Source organism: Pleurodeles waltl, chromosome 5 (genome assembly GCF_031143425.1).
Source record: "Pleurodeles waltl isolate 20211129_DDA chromosome 5, aPleWal1.hap1.20221129, whole genome shotgun sequence".
NCBI lineage: Eukaryota > Metazoa > Chordata > Amphibia > Caudata > Salamandridae > Pleurodeles > Pleurodeles waltl.
This window is the reverse complement of record NC_090444.1, coordinates 856,210,621-856,227,786: the sequence shown is the minus strand read 5'-3', so window position 1 is coordinate 856,227,786 and position 17,166 is coordinate 856,210,621.

The following is a 17,166-nucleotide window of genomic DNA, read 5'->3' as shown; positions in this document are numbered from 1 at the left end:
GAAGAATGAAATAAGTTGTTTTAAGCCAAGTTATCAGCTTACGTGTTTTTGACAGTTCAGGTTTCGAAGAGACAAATGAGTCCGAAAAGTCATCGTTGATGCTGGCAAAGTATCCAGAAGCAGTTTGTGCAAAAACTGGAGCCGTGTTAGTTTGTGGAATTGGTGTCTCCTGCGGTGGCACAGAATAAATGGCACCATCTGTCTGTGTTGAAGTTGTATCAAATCGATCAGTTATTTCTGTATTATTTGTTGATAGTGGAACCAATGCAAGATCATTTTCCACCCTCCCCAAGCTCGGAGAGATATCAGCGTTGCTGCTTACAACTTGTAGAGGAACTTCTTGGCCAGTATTGAGAGGGATTCGGGAACTACTGGCTGTTCCTTTTGGTCAGCTGTACAGGACCAGCCACATGGTGTAGTTTGACATTGTTGATGGAAACAAAATGATTTTCTTTGGCTCCTGCCAACGGTGGTAGAATGACAGTTCTGGTACCGTGTATTCACAAGACTGGGACGGGTGCACGATAAGAAGGACCAAATTCCTTTTTCACAGCAACCTTTTCACGTATTAGATCTCACACTCTAGGAATCCAGCCGGAAGGCATTACAGGTACATCCGTAATTCCTGTGGAGGCAGCACTGGCAGAAGCATTGTCGCCACAGAACTGTTGTAAGTCCTGTAAGACAGTGACACGTTCATTTATGTCAAAAGGTGTTTCTACTGCCTCCACGCCAGGACCATCAAGATCTGGAACATACATTTGAGTACCGAACAGGCACTCATATGAAGTATGACCCCCCAGGGACCTTCTAGGCAGATTGTTAAGTGCTCTCTGGACTCCATACAGGTGGTTAAGCCAACTGCGACCCGTACCTAAGACTCCGGCTGTTAAGGATTACTTTAAATCACAGTTTAATCGCTCCGCGACACTATTTCCCTCAGGATGAAATGGAGACGAGTACTGGAGTTGGACCTTCAATGAAGCCATGGCATCCCTGAATGCCCTTGAGGCGAAAGCAGGGCCCTGGACCGAGTGGAAAGCCGCAACTGCATATGTACCGATAAAGACTCACAAATCTTTAATAAAAGTCCGAGCGCCAGCCGAGCATTGCAGCCACACCCATTGAAATCTGGAGCAGGAGTCAACAGCGACTAAGATATCCCCTTCTGTGCCCAGGACGTAATGGTTACGTCCTGAGGCACAGTGCTCGTGTGCCCAGGACGGAACCATTATGTCCTGGGCACAGAGGGGTTCACCCCCACCCCCCAAAGGCAGGGATGGAAGGGGAAGGGCAAGGGTCGCTCCCATTTGGGGACATGTTTCTTGTGGCCATTTCTGCCCCCCTTGAGGGCAGATCGGCCTAATATTTTTAGGCCGATCTGCCCCCATGGGGGCAGAATCCACTAGACGCCAGGGATTTTCTTTTTTTTGTTGTACTTTCTTGTTTGTGCATTGGGGAGCGGGCCCTTGGGCAAGGGTCGCTCCCATTTGGGGGCATATTTCTTGTGGCCATTTATGCCCCCCTTGGGGGCAGATCAGCCTATTATTTTTAGGCCGGAATCCACTAGACGCCAAGGATTTTTTTTGTGTGTGTATATTTCTAATGTTTTGCGTCGGGGAGCAGCCCCTTGGGCAAGGGTCGCTCCCATTTGGCGGCATGTTGCCTGTGGCCATTTCTGCCCCCCTTGGTGGCAGATCAGCCTATTATTTTTAGGCTGAGCTACCCCCAAGGGGGGCAGAAACCACTAGAACGCCAGGGATTTTTTGTGTATGTTTATATATGTGGGGGGGGGTGTCCCCTTGGGCAAGGGGCGCCCCCGAAAGGGGGCATTGAACTGTTGGCAATTTCTGCCCCCAAGGGGGCAGATGGGCCTATTGTTTTAGGCCCATCTGCCCCCAAGGGGGGCAGAACCCACTTAGACACCAGGGATATTGTTTATGTGTTTCAGGGGATGTGGGCAGCCCCTTGGGCAAGGGTTGCCCCCTCTTTGGGGGCACGTGTATCAAGGGAATTTCTGCCCCCCCGGGGGGCAGATCGGCCTATTATTTTTAGGCTGATCTGCCCCCAGAAACCACTAGAAGGCCACATAATTTTTAATGTTTATTTATGTGTGGGGGGTGTCCCCTTGGGCAAGGGGGACATTGAGCTGTTGCCCATTTTTGCCCCCCTTGGGGGCAGATGGGCCTATTGTTTTTAGGCCCATCTGCCCCCATGGCGGGGCAGAAGCCACTTAAGCACCAGGGATTGTGTGTGTGTGTTTTTGTTTTTTGTTTGGAGGTGGCCCCTTGGGCAAGGGTCGCTCCCCATGGGGACACACTACTAAATGTATTTTCTGCCCTCCTTGGGGCAGATAGGTCTATTTTTTAGTAGGCCCATCTGCCCTTATGGCAGAATCCACTTAGGCGCCAATTTCTAAATGCTTGATGGTTGGGTGTTTGTCAATTGACGAAGTATTTGTATTTTTGATTAAAAATACATTCTCTTTTTTGTTCTAGTTCAAAGCCTTTGCTTTTTTTGCTGTGGCTCCTTGCAGTTTTGGCGGTGTTTGACCTGCGGTTTGCATAGTTGCATGTTTTAGGTAAGTAAAAACAATTTACTCCAAAGGAGTATTGTTGCCATGCATGAATGACATGTTTGTAGGTGGTGTACTAAATGCAGGTTTGTGTGTGAAACTGTCCTTAGATTTGTGCACAATGATATTTGTGTTGTCTTATTTCTAATTTGCTTTTCTTTTTTCTTTTTAGTGGGATATCATTGGTGATTGCTGTGTCTGTGCAGAGTAGTTGCTGGTGAGTCAACCTTTTTCAGGCAAGTGAGCGGTATAGTTTTTGAGTTTTTAACTCTTACAGATAAAGCTACACTTTATTATTTATCTTACACAGGGCTGGTTGTTGGTGGTGCATTTGTCCAGTTAATTTTCGTAGGAAAGATCTTAGCTAGCCACAGGATGACCGCTCAGCAGGTGGTTGGTATGCTTTTTGAGTCATTGTCTGATCATGATTATGAGACGGACTCTGCATCTGAGGCAGAGGAGGAAGTGAGAGATTCTGGCAGTGAAGTTTCTGTCGGACAGGAATCGTCTGATGAGGAAGCCACACTCAGTGCAGATGAAGGGCCTGTTTTAGAGGAGGACACTGATGTGCCGTTAGTGCCGCAACTTGGGGCTAAAAGGTTTCCCGTTAGAAGACCTGAACTCTGGGTTGCCCCGAACATGGAGCAGCCAGAGTTGCCTGGCTTTACTGGTCTACCGGGGTGTAGAGTCAATACAGAGAACTTTTTGCCTGTCAATTTCTTTTAGTTATTTGTGGATGATGTGTTTTTGGAAGAGATTGTTGAGCAGACTAATTTGTATGTGGAGCAGTATTCGAGGGACAACGCTGCTAGACTTAGGCCACACTCTAGAGCTACTCAGTGGATTCCCACAAATTTGGAGGAGATGAAAAGGTTTTTGGGTTTGACTCTTTTGATGGGGTTGATAAGGAAGCCATCATTGGTTTCTTATTGGTCTACTAGTCCCTTGATGGCAACAGCTATATTTCCTGCAACCATGAGTCGTAATCGGTATTTGATTCTTCTTAGGATGCTGCATTTTATTGACAATGCATTAGCCTTGCCACGAGATCACCCTGATTCTGACCGTCTTTTTAAGATTAGGCCTGTCCTTGATCATTTTGTAGATCATTTTTCAGAGGTCTATGTTCCAGGCACAGAAATAGCTGTGGATGAGTCTTCGGTCCTCTTCAAGGGTCGTTTGGTTTTTAGGCAGTACATTTCTAGCAAGAGGGCACGATGTGGAATTAAATTGTATATGCTGTCTGAAAGTAGTACAGGATTTGTGTATAATTTCTGTGTCTACACTGGTGGGGATTCCAGTATTGACCCCCCTGGTTGTCCTCCCACTTTTGGAGTAACTGAGAAAATTGTGTGGGAACTTGGTAGACGACTGTTCAACAAAGGTCACCATGTGTATGTAGATAACTTTTACACTGGAGTGCAGTTGTTCAAGGAATTGTTTAGAGTGGACACTGTTGCTTGTGGCACAATTCGTTGTAACCGGAAAGGCTATCCAAGGGAGCTTGTCTGTAAAAAACTTGAGAGGGGTCAGTACAGTGCCTTGCGGAATGATGAGCTGCTAGCTTTGAAGTTTTCAGACAGGAGGGATGTCTACATGCTAAGTACCATCCATGATGAGAGTACTTCCCCCGTGACTGTTTGGGGCCAGGATGCTGAAGTGCGCAAACCTGTGTGCATTTTAGATTAAAATAAGCGCAAGAGAGGTGTAGATAGAGTTGATCAAAGGTTGGATCCTTATACTGCTTATATATGTAAGTCTTACGTTTGGTATAATAAGTTAGCAATTCACCTCTTCCACTTAGCAACTTTTAATGCTTTTATTGTGTTTAAGGATAGGTCTCCAGAGTCAAAGATGACATTTGTGAAATTTCAGGAGTCAGTGATAGAGAGACTTATTGTGGTGGAACAGGCCATAGTTCCTAGAGAAGCAGTGGTGCAGGATTTGGCTAGATTGAAAGATCGCCACTTTGCTGCGCACATTCCTCCCACACCCAAAAAAGACTTTCAAGCTAAGAAATGTAGAGTGTGTTTTCAGAGAGGTATCCGGAGGGAGACTCGAATGTACTGCCCAGATTGTCCTTCAAAGCCTGAGCTGTGTGTGGGTGGTTGTTTCAAGAATTACCACACGCAGAAGAATTACTGGGAACAACCATGAGTGTAAAATGCCTGTTTTGTATTTTCATGTGTTCAGTTTCATGGTTGGCATTTCTGTCATGTACTTATTTAGAGCTTTTGTGTTTGTAGTTTTGTAATTATGTCTAATTAGTTAGTGGTTTCTTTGTTTAAAAAAAAAAAAGTGATGCAATTGTGTGTGGAGTGGGGCTTGGCTGACGGTGTACATTTTGACTTGCTGTTGGCTACTGCAACACACTGCCAGCCAAACACCAGTACACACACTCCCATCAGCTGGTGTGATTGCTGTATCAGGCTTGTGGGCGTATGTAAGTGATGGGCCCTTGAGTGTCGCTGTCTGTCGATGCGAGCCCGTGGCTGGCGGCGTTAATGGTCTTGTGCATGTCATGTATGAAAGGTGTGTGAATGGTCTGTAAAGCGGTTGGTGCCTTGCCGTGGCTTTACAGCTCACGATCTGTGAGTCATTGGTTCAGTTTTTTGGCCTTTCAGTCATTAACAGTGCATTTCCTTTTTGTGAAATCTCTTATTAATAAAATTTGCTCCACTGAGCCATGACTCACCCTCATGCCAAATCCAACCAGTATGTGTGGTAAAAATGACAAAACCTGCTCCGCTGTAATCAGGCGTCGCAGCACACCTGTGACACGCTAGGTGCCTCGGGTGGGTCCCCGATGATGAAGCATGCCACCAACTTAGTTGGTGGGTGAGGGGTCTTTTTAACATAACTTAAGGGCATTTCTTTTCACAATTTTAGTGTTTGGAACATCACATAAGTATGTGGACACACCAAAATGATCTATTGTAAAACTACCTGTGTTTGGGGGGGGGGGGGGGGCACCTATGGTTTTGGTCCCGGATGCAGCCTTCATCTAAGGAAACCTACCAAACCCAGACATGTTTTAAAAATAGACACCCCAAGGAGTTGTGGCTTGCTTGGATCCCCCAACATTTTCTTACCCAGACTCCTCAGCAAACCTCAAATTTTGCATAAAAAAATCATATTTACCTCACTTTTCTTTGCAGGATCACCGCTGCCGCACAAATTTCCTACCACCCAGCGTTCCCCTCAGTCCCCCAAGTAAAATGAAACCTCACTTGCATGGGACCCCAAAGCAGAGTCAGCCTAAAAGATGTATTTTTTTTTTTTTTTAAATGTGTTTTTATTGTTTTATCAGCCAAGTGGCAACATTTAGATGAAATCTAAGAAGTTACATTATGCATCATCGAACATTATACATATAATTATTGCGTATGGACATATCGCAAGTCCCGTGTGATTGCACCAATATCCGGGTTGGGCCTTGCGAGTTGCGCGATCACACTCGAGGTATATTCGACATGTGCGAGATTGTTCAAGAAACAAGAAACATAGAGAAGAGAGAGTTAGAAAGGAGATGAGGCGGCTCCGGCGGTCACGCACCGATGGGAGGGGGGAGGGGACCAACAGCGGGGTAGGGGGAAGGCCCAGGAGGTCGGGGAACCAGCCGCCGGGGGGGGGGGGGCAAGAGGCGCCCAACACGAACCGTATACTACAATTGCGCGAGCATCCCTGCGGTTTCGCCGCGTCAGCACTTAACCAAGCCACCCCAGGACCGCAGGGGACCGGCCCATTGTTGGCCGTAGAGCGCCGCGCACGGGCATCGGGCCGCAGCAGGAGGGGACCAGCAGGGTGCGAGGACTCCCAGCCCCAGTACCCCCCAGCGCACCCCAAGACTCCAGCGATGCGCCCAGGGGCACACGCGAAGGGCGTCGCGATTTATATTGGTTCTTTTTTATTTATTTTTTTTTAAAAAAAAATGTATTTGTTTATTTATTTATCTTTTTTTTTTTTTTTTTTTTTCCCTTCTCCTCCCCCGCTTGCCCAGATCGCCCCACGCACTAACGCCTCACTACGGCCATTGCAGTAATATCAATTATCCCTTACACATTTGTTTAGGGAGGGCGTTCATCGTCTTTATTTTCTGCAGCTGTCAAAAACGAGTTCCACACCTCTAGGCCTTTAACTAATATACCTTTATCCAGTAGATTCTGTAATGTCTGTGTTTCTGCTTTGGTCCAACGTATTACCTCTTCACGCCACTGGGCAACACTGGGAGCGCCGGGGGCTTTCCACTTCATGGCGATAAGGCGTCTATACAGCACCAGCGCCAGGGCAATGCATTTATATGTATGTTTGCGTTTCTTGGGATGAGGTGTTATGCCCAGTAGGCACACCTCAGGAGTGGGAGATAATGTGGTATTTGTCCATTCAGCTAGCAACGTTATTATCTCTATCCATGTGTTCCTGATCGGGAGGCATTCCCATGTCATGTGGTAGAATGTGGCCTCTTCTGTGTCGCATCTGGGGCATGTCTGCGGTGATCGGGGAAACATGAGTGTTATGCGGTGTGGTGATAGATAGGTCTGATGCACATAATTAAACTGTGTGTATCGGAAGCGAGGGTTGCGTGAAACCTCGCGAGTCATTTTCATCGCTTGTTCCCATGAGTTAAGGGATAGTGGTTCCGGTAGCATGCGATCCCATTTATTTTTTGCATGTTCCTGTTTGTGTTCAGCCTGGGTGGCGAGGATGTTGTATATATTTGAAATGCTAGATGGGGCGTTTGTGCATCCCATCAGTTCGTGTAGCAAAGGGGAGACATCCGGTTCAGAGTTGCCTTTTCTCCAGCACTCTCTCATTACCTGCCGAATAGCTCCATAAGCTATAAAACCTCCCCGGCCGAGCGCGTGCCTATCGGCTAGTGCTTCATAGGTTTGAAGTTGCCCATCCTGGTAGATGTCTCCCAGTGTATGTATGCCCCTGCTTCCCCATGTGTTCAGGCCCACTTTGGCTGCTATTTTTGCTAATGTCGGCTGGGCCAGCAGTGGGATCCTCGGTGAGTACTGCGGGTCTTTTGCGTTTTGCAACGCATATCGGCCCCAAGCCCAGTGTGCAGTGTACAGCAGCATATTGCTAGTGTTTACTGGATCAGTGCGATTCATGAGGTATTGCATTATTTCTGTGCCTTCGAGGTCCAGCAACACCCTCTGAGTTTCGGCCCCGGTTGGGTTTCCAACCCATGTGGATATCCATTGTATTTGGGCAGCTGCGTAGTACGCTTCAAATTTGGGGGCGCCCAGTCCTCCCAGTTTGAGCGGTAGGAGTACTTTTGTTAACGCAACGCGTCTGCGGCCATTGCCCCATATTAGGTCCGTTAGTAAGCTATTCAATAGTTTAAAAAAGGAGCTCGGAAGTATCAAGGGTAATGCCATAAAATAATAGAGCAGTCGGGGCAATACTATCATCTTTGCAATAGCTACTCTACCCATAGGAGACAGTGGTAGTGAGCTCCAGAAGGGCAAGGAGCCCCTCGTTGATCTGACCACTTGGCCAAGGTTACCATCACTGAGATCTTGACTGTCATGGTATATATTTACACCTAGATATTTAAATGTTGAGTAGCACCATTTCAAGCCTCCCGGACCCGTTGGTGTTCTCAGTGCCTCGGGGACCGGACGCATAGGAAATATGCAGGATTTTGTCCAGTTCACTGTTAATCCGGCCACCGAACTAAATTTTTCTAGGAGTTCCAGCAGGCCCGGTAGGGCTCCCACGTGATCACGTAGGAAGATCAGCGCATCGTCCGCATATAAGGATACTATCTGGTGCGACTGGCCATCCAAGACACCCCACGTGGGGGCCATTATGCGAAGGCGAGCGGCTAGAGGTTCAATAGCTAATGCAAATAACAGTGGTGAAAGCGGGCATCCCTGTCTGGTGCCTCTACTAATGTTAAATTTTTCGGAGATCGTGTCGCCCGTCTTAACCCTAGCATTTGGGTCAGTGTATAATGTTCTCACCCAACCAATGTATACTTGCCCGAACCCCATCCGCTTGAGTGTCTCTGTTAAGAAAGGCCAGCCCAACGTATCAAACGCTTTTTCTATGTCCAATGATACTGCCACCTGGCGGCTGCCTTCTACCGGGGAGTTTCTCATAAGGCGCAGTAAGTTCCTGATGTTGCCGAATGTGTTGCGACCGGGTATGAAGCCTGCCTGGTCCCGATGTACCAGCTCTGACACATAAGGAAGCAGGCGGTTAGCTAGTATTTTGCCGAGTAATTTGCAGTCAGTGTTTAGTAATGATAGTGGCCTATATGAACGAACATCCAAAGGGTCACGGCCTGCCTTTGGTAATACTGCTATCAGAGCCTCACGACATGTTTCAGGGAGCTGGCCCAGTTCCAGCGCTTCCTTTAGCATTGCTAGATATGGGGCTAGAATCTGGGATTGGAACGTGCTGTAGTATTCTATGGGTATGCCATCGCTGCCGGGTGCTTTGCCGTGTGACAGCTGTAGCAATGCTCGTTGGATTTCAGCTATCTCAATTGGGCTGTCTAGCTCTATGGTTTGAGCAGCTGTCAGGCTGCTCAGGGTTATATCGCTGAAGAAGTCGTTTAATTGGGTATTAGTAGGTGGAGGCCGTGCCTGGTACAACAAGCTATAATACTCTTTGAAAGCATTATTTATCTCTACCTGTGTATTGACTATCCAACCTGATTCCAGGCGGATAGCGCCTATGGGGGCGTTCCGGTGTTCGCTCTTTATAAGCCACGCTAATAGTTTACCGGATCTGTCACCCTCCGCATGTGTACGGGCCATGTGATGTCGATAGTCGAAGTGTCTGAGGCGACTGTCTGTCTCCGACCATTTGGAGCGCATGTTAGTGAGCATGGCCGCTGTTATGGCACCTTTAGCGAACCCGCCCTCAGCTAACTGAATTTCTTGTTCTAATGCTCGGAGTTCGCGCATCAGGGTTTGCCGCACTCCCACTGTGGTTGATATGCATACCCCTCTTATGACTGTCTTATGTGCATCCCATTCGATGGCTCTTGAGGTGGCCGTCCCTTCATTCGATGTGAAATATGTTGATATGTGTGTAGCAATGTCCTTCCTAAAAGGGGCGTCTTGTAAGAGTTGCGTTTGCAGTCGCCAGGTAGGAATGCATGAGCGAGGTCTGCCCCATCTTATTTGTACTATGAGAGGACAGTGGTCTGAGATTACCCTAGCGGAATACTCCGCTCTCGTTACTTTATGCGTTAGATTCTGTGAGGTGAGGATGAGGTCTATACGGGTATGTAATAAGTGTACTGGGGAATAATAGGAGTACACATTTTCATGTGGATGCAAGTGTCTCCATATGTCGGTCAGTCGACGTTCTTCCATCCATGCGCCCAGCATTTGGGAGTTTTTCATTGTTGGTGCGGCCACTAGCGGGGGATGTGATCTATCCTTATCTATGTGTGGGACACAGTTCATGTCCCCCCCCATATGCATGATGAAGTTAGATCATTGGTTAATTGTGAAGTCTTGGTTTGTAAAAATTCACCTTGTTTGATGTTCGGTACATATAGCCCATTTATCACGAGTTCCTCCCCATCCAACAAGCCCTTTAGTTGTATAAACCTGCCCTCCTTGTCTTTTGTGCTGTGTTGTACTGTGTAAGGGACACCTGTCGCTATCCAGACCAGCACCCCTCTGGCGAAGGAAGAGTCGCCAGCGCTGTATATTGAGCCCATCCAGCGCTTCTCTAACCGAACAGCCTCTGTGGGCGTAATGTGTGTTTCCTGTAGTATTGCTATATGTATATGGTGGCGTTTTAGGTACGCATGTATTCTGTGACGTTTGCTAGTCCCGGCCATGCCCTTCACATTCCAAGGCATGAGATTATAACTGGGTACCTTATTCATTGTGTTATGCTGAGGCGCAGGGAGCTATCTGATCTGTACCCGCCACGCCCAACACCCTCGGCCCCCCCGGCCCCACCCCCACCACACCCCCCCCAGAACCCAACCCCCCCGTCCCAGCCCCCAAGCTCCGAAGCGTAAGGAGTAAGCCCATAGTGAGCTAAAGATAGAAAAGAAAAAGATAGATATAACAACCAAAAGGATATTACGGACTGTATAAGTCCGTTAAATAAAGTGGCACAACCGGTGCCTAAGGTGGCTTCCAGAGAAGTCAGTTCCATTCGGATACCGTTTAGGTATAAGGGGTCGTGGGTTACTTGATGTCTAGCCCTTGGGTGGCCCACCAGTAGGATACTTCACGATTCTGCAGTCCCATTCGCCTTTGTACAGTTTTCGCGGATTCAGTTGTAGTTACTCATATTAATGGCTGTTATTCGCTGTGGATCTCGGGGCGAGGGTCACGATGTTGGTGTTTTGCAGCACCTTAATTGCTGTCGCCGTCGGCGAGGAGCCACGGATGCCAGAACTCCACTTTTAAAGTTCGTCCGCCAATCGTGGCGTAAGATCCGGGCCCGCCAGCAACGGGGAGGGGGATGGGCTTGTATCTCCCCCGTGTGAGGCGGTGTCGTTGGTGTCTGTTTCACTCCTTGAATCCAGCGTCCCACGAGCGAATGAGTTTGTGTCTTTTAATATTTGTGCACGGTCCAATGCCATTTGCGCTTTTGTGGGGCGAGAGGATGTTTTGGTGTTTTTTTTCTTCTTTCTGTAGTTAGCAATTGTCCATTCTTCCGATACTGTATCTTCCTTGGCCGGGTCGGCCAATCCTTTAGCATGGATCCAAGTCCATGCATCTTCAGGAGTGGGGAACATTAGGGTTTTCTCGTCCATAACGATGCGCAGTCGTGCTGGGAACATGAGGGAGTAAGTGATGCCTTTCTCTCGCAGCAACTGCTTGATCTTGCTATACGCGATTCTCCTGCTTTGTACCTCCATTGTGTAGTCAGGGTAGGCAGTTACCCTGCTGTTCTCCATCATGATCTGGTCAGACGTTCTGAAGTGCTGAAGGACCAAGTCTCTATCCCTATAATTTAGGAAGCGAGCTATTAGTGGTCGGGCGGTGCTCCCGGCCTAGGTGGTCTGCTCGGTATTCTGTGTGCTCTTTTGATCACTGGTGTTGTGGAAGGGTACTGCTCTTTAAGTGTGTTCCTCAGCTAGGTCTCTAAGAACACCTCTGCCTTAGGGTGTTCGATTCTCTCAGGAACTCCAAGGAATCTGATATTATTCCGTCTGGAGCGACCTTCAGCTTCCTCTGCCCTGCGTTGTAGTTGAGTTATGTCTAGTTCCATTTTTTGCATTCTAGTTCTCATTTCTACTACTTCTGGTTGGATAGTTTTCAGTGTCGTTTCAGTGTCGTGGACCCTTCCAGTTAATTTGCGGTGGTCAGCTCGCAGCAATGAGACTTCCTGTACTGCAGCGTCTATTTTCCCTTCTAACGAGGATTTAGTGTCCATTATTGCTTGCATAATTTTGTCAAATTGAAGGGAGTGCGTGCGTAATGTTTCATTCAGCTGTAGCTGTGTGAGCGATTGCGTGTCCGCATGGCAAGTCGGTTGGGGAGGGTCTCCTTCTCCCGTGGACCCCGTTTTGGGGTGTTTTGGTTTGACCATGATTTCCTTACTGTTCTACACCAGTGCGTTACGACAGAGTTACCGGTCAGCTGTTTGCCGGGAGTATCCTCCCACGACTTCGGGCTTCCTCCAGCGCGTCCCTTAGTTCTCTGAGGTTCAGGAGGGAGTTACGTATCCTTTAATGATATTGGTGTCAGTTTAGTTTCACCGTTTTCTTGCTCTGTCTTTGTTGTTTTAGTTTGGTGCCTAGCCGATCCGCGCCGCATGGCACCCGCCGCTCCCGGTAGCCAGCAGGACCCAGATGGGCCCGATGTCACGCGTGGTGCTCCTCGCCAGGGGGGGGCAGCTCAATATTCAGTGCTCCCGGAGATTCCAGGTTGAAAGCAGTAATAGTGCCATTAGTGACACCGGATGTCTGGTGGAGACGACGAGGGAACGGGGCAACGTCGCGTACCTGCCCATCCAGGAAAGTCATGGGTAGAGTTTTCAACTTCCCCAATTCACTGTTGTCCACTTCGCATGAGCAGGCCTCAAGAGGGAGAGAGCGATCTCCCCCCACACCGCGACCCGATCCGTGTTGCCGAAAAGGGTGCAGCCTCCTGTCGTTCAAACAAGCCTGGGCGCCCGGGGCCCAGCAGGGGATCCCCCGAGCGGCCGCACTGGAAAGCGTGCGCGCGACGGCCTCTCCTTCACCGCATCGCCCAGGCCTACTGCTGATTTAATTTGAGTTTGGCTTTAATGGCCTCAGCTCAATCGGGCCGTGCTTATATTACCCAGCCGGGTAGGGAGCCCCGCAGGTCGAGGAGCCCCAGCGCCGCCGCAGTCCATCAAATCGCGCGGCGCCGGGCGCTCCGAGAGCTCCGGCGCCGCCGCAGCAACTCCGTCTCAGGTAAAGGGCCGCGGGCAGGCGCACCGTCACGGTGCGATCCCCGGGGCGCGAGTCCCTCGATTCTCCGGAAGCCTCCGGCTCCCTGCGGGTCTCCCCAGACCAGCGCCGCACACCAGAGGCCCAGGGGTGGAGCCGGCCCACGGCCCCGGGCAGCAAGCTCACCAGCCGCTGCCGCCGGCACGACAGGCCGCCAGCTCCTCCTCAAGTCCCGATGCGACCCCGGCGTCACAGAAAGGGTCGCTGCATCGGCTGGTGGTGCTGAGACGTTGGGCGGGCGGCACCTTCCTCAGGGAGGGCGATGGGCGCCGCACTCAGGATATTATTGTGGGCCAGGCACAGAGCTGCAGTATTATCCTGCCGCTCCGGTCGCCATGTTGGCCACGCCCCCCCTAAAGATGTATAAAAGAAAAATATGTGCTTATCAACTCGCTGTGCTATCCCCTCAATCTCTACAAGTCTTTGGCCTTTTTCTGTTGCAGGCACCTAGCCCACCCGCACAAGTGATGTACCATTTTTATCGGGAGACTTGGGGGAACGCTGGGTAGAAGGAAAGTTGTGGCTCCTGTCAGATTCCAGAACTTTCTGTCACCGAAATGTGAGGAAAAAGTGTTTTTTTTGGCCAACTTTTGAGGTTTGCAAAGGATTCTGGGTAACAGAACCTGGTCAGAGCCCCACAAGTCACCCCATCTTGGATTCCCCTAGGTGTCTAGTTTTAAAAAATGTGCTGGTTTGCTAGGTTCCCCAGGTGCCACCTGAGCTAGAGGCCAAAATCCACAGATCGGCACTTTGTAAAAAACACCTCTGTTTTCTGTGAAAAAATGTGATGTGTTCACGTTGTGTTTTGGGCCATGTTCTTTCGTGGGCGTTAGGCCTACCCACACAAGTGAGGTACCATTTGTATCGGGAGACTTGGGGGAACGCTGGGTGGAAGGAAATTTGTAGCTCCTGTCAGATTCCAGAACTTTCTGTCACCGAAATGTGAGGAAAAAGTGTTTTTTGGGCCAAATTTTGAGGTTTGCAAAGGATTCTGGGTAGCAGAACCTGGTCAGAGCCCCACAAGTCACCCCATCTTGGATTCCCCTAGGTGTCTAGTTTTAAAAAATGTGCTGGTTTGCTAGGTTCCCCAGGTGCCACCTGAGCTAGAGGCCAAAATCCACAGATAGGCACTTTGTAAAAAACACCTCTGTTTTCTGAAAAAAAAAGTGAGATGTGTTTACGTTGTGTTTTGGGCCATGTTCTTTCGTGGGCGTTAGGCCTACCCACACAAGTGAGGTACCATTTGTATCGGGAGACTTGGGGGAACGCTGGGTGGAAGGAAATTTGTAGCTCCTGTCAGATTCCAGAACTTTCTGTTGCCGAAATGTGAGGAAAAAGTGTTTTTTGGGCCAAATTTTGAGGTTTGCAAAGGATTCTGGGTAGCAGAACCTGGTCAGAGCCCCACAAGTCACCCCACCTTGGATTCCCCTAGGTGTCTAGTTTTCAAAAATGTGCTGGTTTGCTAGGTTTCCCTAGGTGCCGGCCGAGCTAGAGGCCATAATCCACAGGTAGGCACTTTGTAAAAAACACCTCTGTTTTCTGTGAAAAATTTGATGTGTCCACGTCGTGTTTTGGGCCATTTCCTTTCGTGGGCGCTAGGCCTACCCACGCAAGGGAGGTACCATTTTTATCGGGAGACATGGGGTAACACAGAATAGCAAAACAAGTGTTATTGCCCCTTGTCTTTCTCTACATTTTTTCCTTCCAAATGTAAGGCAGTGTGTAAAAAAGACATCTATTTGAGAAATGCCCTGTAATTCACATGCTAGTATGGGCACCCCAGAATTCAGAGATGTGAAAATAACCACTGCTTCTCAACACCTTATCTTGTGGCCATTTTGGAAATACAAAGGTTTTCTTGATACCTATTTTTCACTTTTTATATTTCAGCAAATTAATTGCTGTATACCCGGTATAGAATAAAAACCCATTGCAAGGTGCAGCTCATTTATTGGCTCTGGGTACCTAGAGTTCTCGATAAACTACAAGCCCTATATATCCCCGCAACCAGAAGAGTCCAGCTGACGTAACGGTATATTGCTTTCAAAAATCTGACATCGCAGGAAAAAGTTACAGAGTAAAACGTGGAGAAAAATTGCTGTTTTTTTCACCTTAATTTCAATATTTTTTAATTTCAGCGGTTATTTTCTGTAGCAAACACTTGTAGAATCTACACAAATGACCCCTTGCTGAATTCAGAATTTTGTCTACTTTTTTGGAAATGTTTAGCTTTCTGGGATCCAGCATTGGTTTCTCACCCATTTTGGTCACTAACTGGAAGGAGGCTGAAAGCACAAAAAATAGTAAAAATAGGGTATGTTCCAGTAAAATGTCAAAATTGTAATGAAAAATGGGGTTTTCCAGTTCAAGTCTGCCTGTTCCTGAAAGCTGGGAAGATGGTGATCTTGCCACCGCAAACCCTTTGTTGATGCCATTTTCAGGGAAAAAACCACGAGCTGCTTTCTGCAAAAAACAAAATTTTCACTGTATTTTGGCTAATTTCTTGGTCTCCTTCAGGGGAACCCACAAAGTCTGGGTACCTCTAGAATCCCTAGGATGTTGGAAAAAAAGGAAGCAAATTTGGCGTGGGTAGCTTATGTGAACAAAAAGTTATGAGGGCCTAAGTGCGAACTGCCCCAAATAGCCAAAAAAAGGCTTGTCACAGGAAGGGGAAAAGGCCTGGCAGCGAAGGGGATATATTTGTATGCACTGTCCGGTGTTAGGGGACTGCAATTATCCCATTACACACATTGTAAAGGTTTATTTGAAAATCTGAGGGGTGTCTCCGGAGGGCGTTTAGCAGTGGAAACTTTAATTTGTTGGCAGATGTCACAACAAAGGACATACTGCTTGGCCTCTTTGTATAGGCCTGGCAACTAATAATGGGCTTGTAACAATGATATTGTAGCTGCCACACCAGCATGGGCAGATGTTACCCCCTCATGTGCTGCTTTAATCAACTCTGGTCTTACATCTTTGTTGGGAATATCTCGCACCCCTACGTCTGGTATCTTAACCTCAGCGTTTAGGCAGCCTCCCATTCGGTAGGAATATTGAGCAGCAAATGTTTTTGGATAGGGCATACCATCAGCCGTAGCTTTCACGGCAGCCCATATGTACTCACCTGGTTTTGCACTTGGTTGGTGCAGCAACAGTGGCCGTAGCAACTGCTGACTTTGCGGCTTCATCAGCCAGTGTATTCTAGCCTTGTGTAGTCCAACGCGCTGGTGTCCACTTGTATGTACAACATTGACATTTGATAGCGTTTCCTTCAGATCTTCTACTTTCCCTCACAGTAATCTGTGTTTAATGGTGTTACCTTTAGAGTCTCTAAACCCATTCTGGCGCCAGTAATGCAGGTATTCATTGAAGGACTAGACACAATAGTACGAATATCAAAAATCATTGTTAGCTGTGCAGGGTCTGTATGTTCCAGTGCCATCACCAGAGCGTTTAGCTCTGCTAGTTGTGCTGTGCAATCCCCTAGGGTTTGGGTGAATGTATGTTGGGGAAAAAATGTATTGTCCTCCAAATAGCCACTTAAGACTGCGCAAGCAGCAGAGTATTGATGTTTTGTGCCAATTGCAGGTTGCAGTGACCCATCGGTGTACATGACTCTTTGATACTGATCAATAGGCAGTGTGTTTGTAGAAACTGGGTATTCTAGTTCACATTGCAAGAATTCTTGAGTTTGTAACTTTGGTTCAAAAATGTAGTCTACATCAGTGGCTGTCAAAGACGTGGCCCATTGTATCCAACATGAATGTAATGCTTTAGTGTTTGGAATGCTGGCTTTTGTGACAGCCTCAAGGGCTGGGATGGGAGAAACAACGTTAATGTGTTTGCCCTAGGCGAGAGGTTTCTCTTTAATGACAGCCATCTGAACAGCAGTGAGAATTTTCTCAGTGGTAGCAAAGCTCTTTTCTGCTGCTGAGCACAAATGTGATTTGTATGCTAATGGGACAGTTTCACCCTCATTAAACGTTACAAAGGTGAAACCAATGGCACCAGCAATTACTCTGATGACCAAATGTGTTTTGTTGTCCCTTGTGTGTAGATGTTGCATTTCAAGCATGTCTGTCTGCAGGTCTCTGAGAATGCGTGTGTTTGACTGTCTAAAATTTACTTGAAAAGTCAGGACGTATTAAGTCATATAAAGGTTTTATGCGTGTTGCAT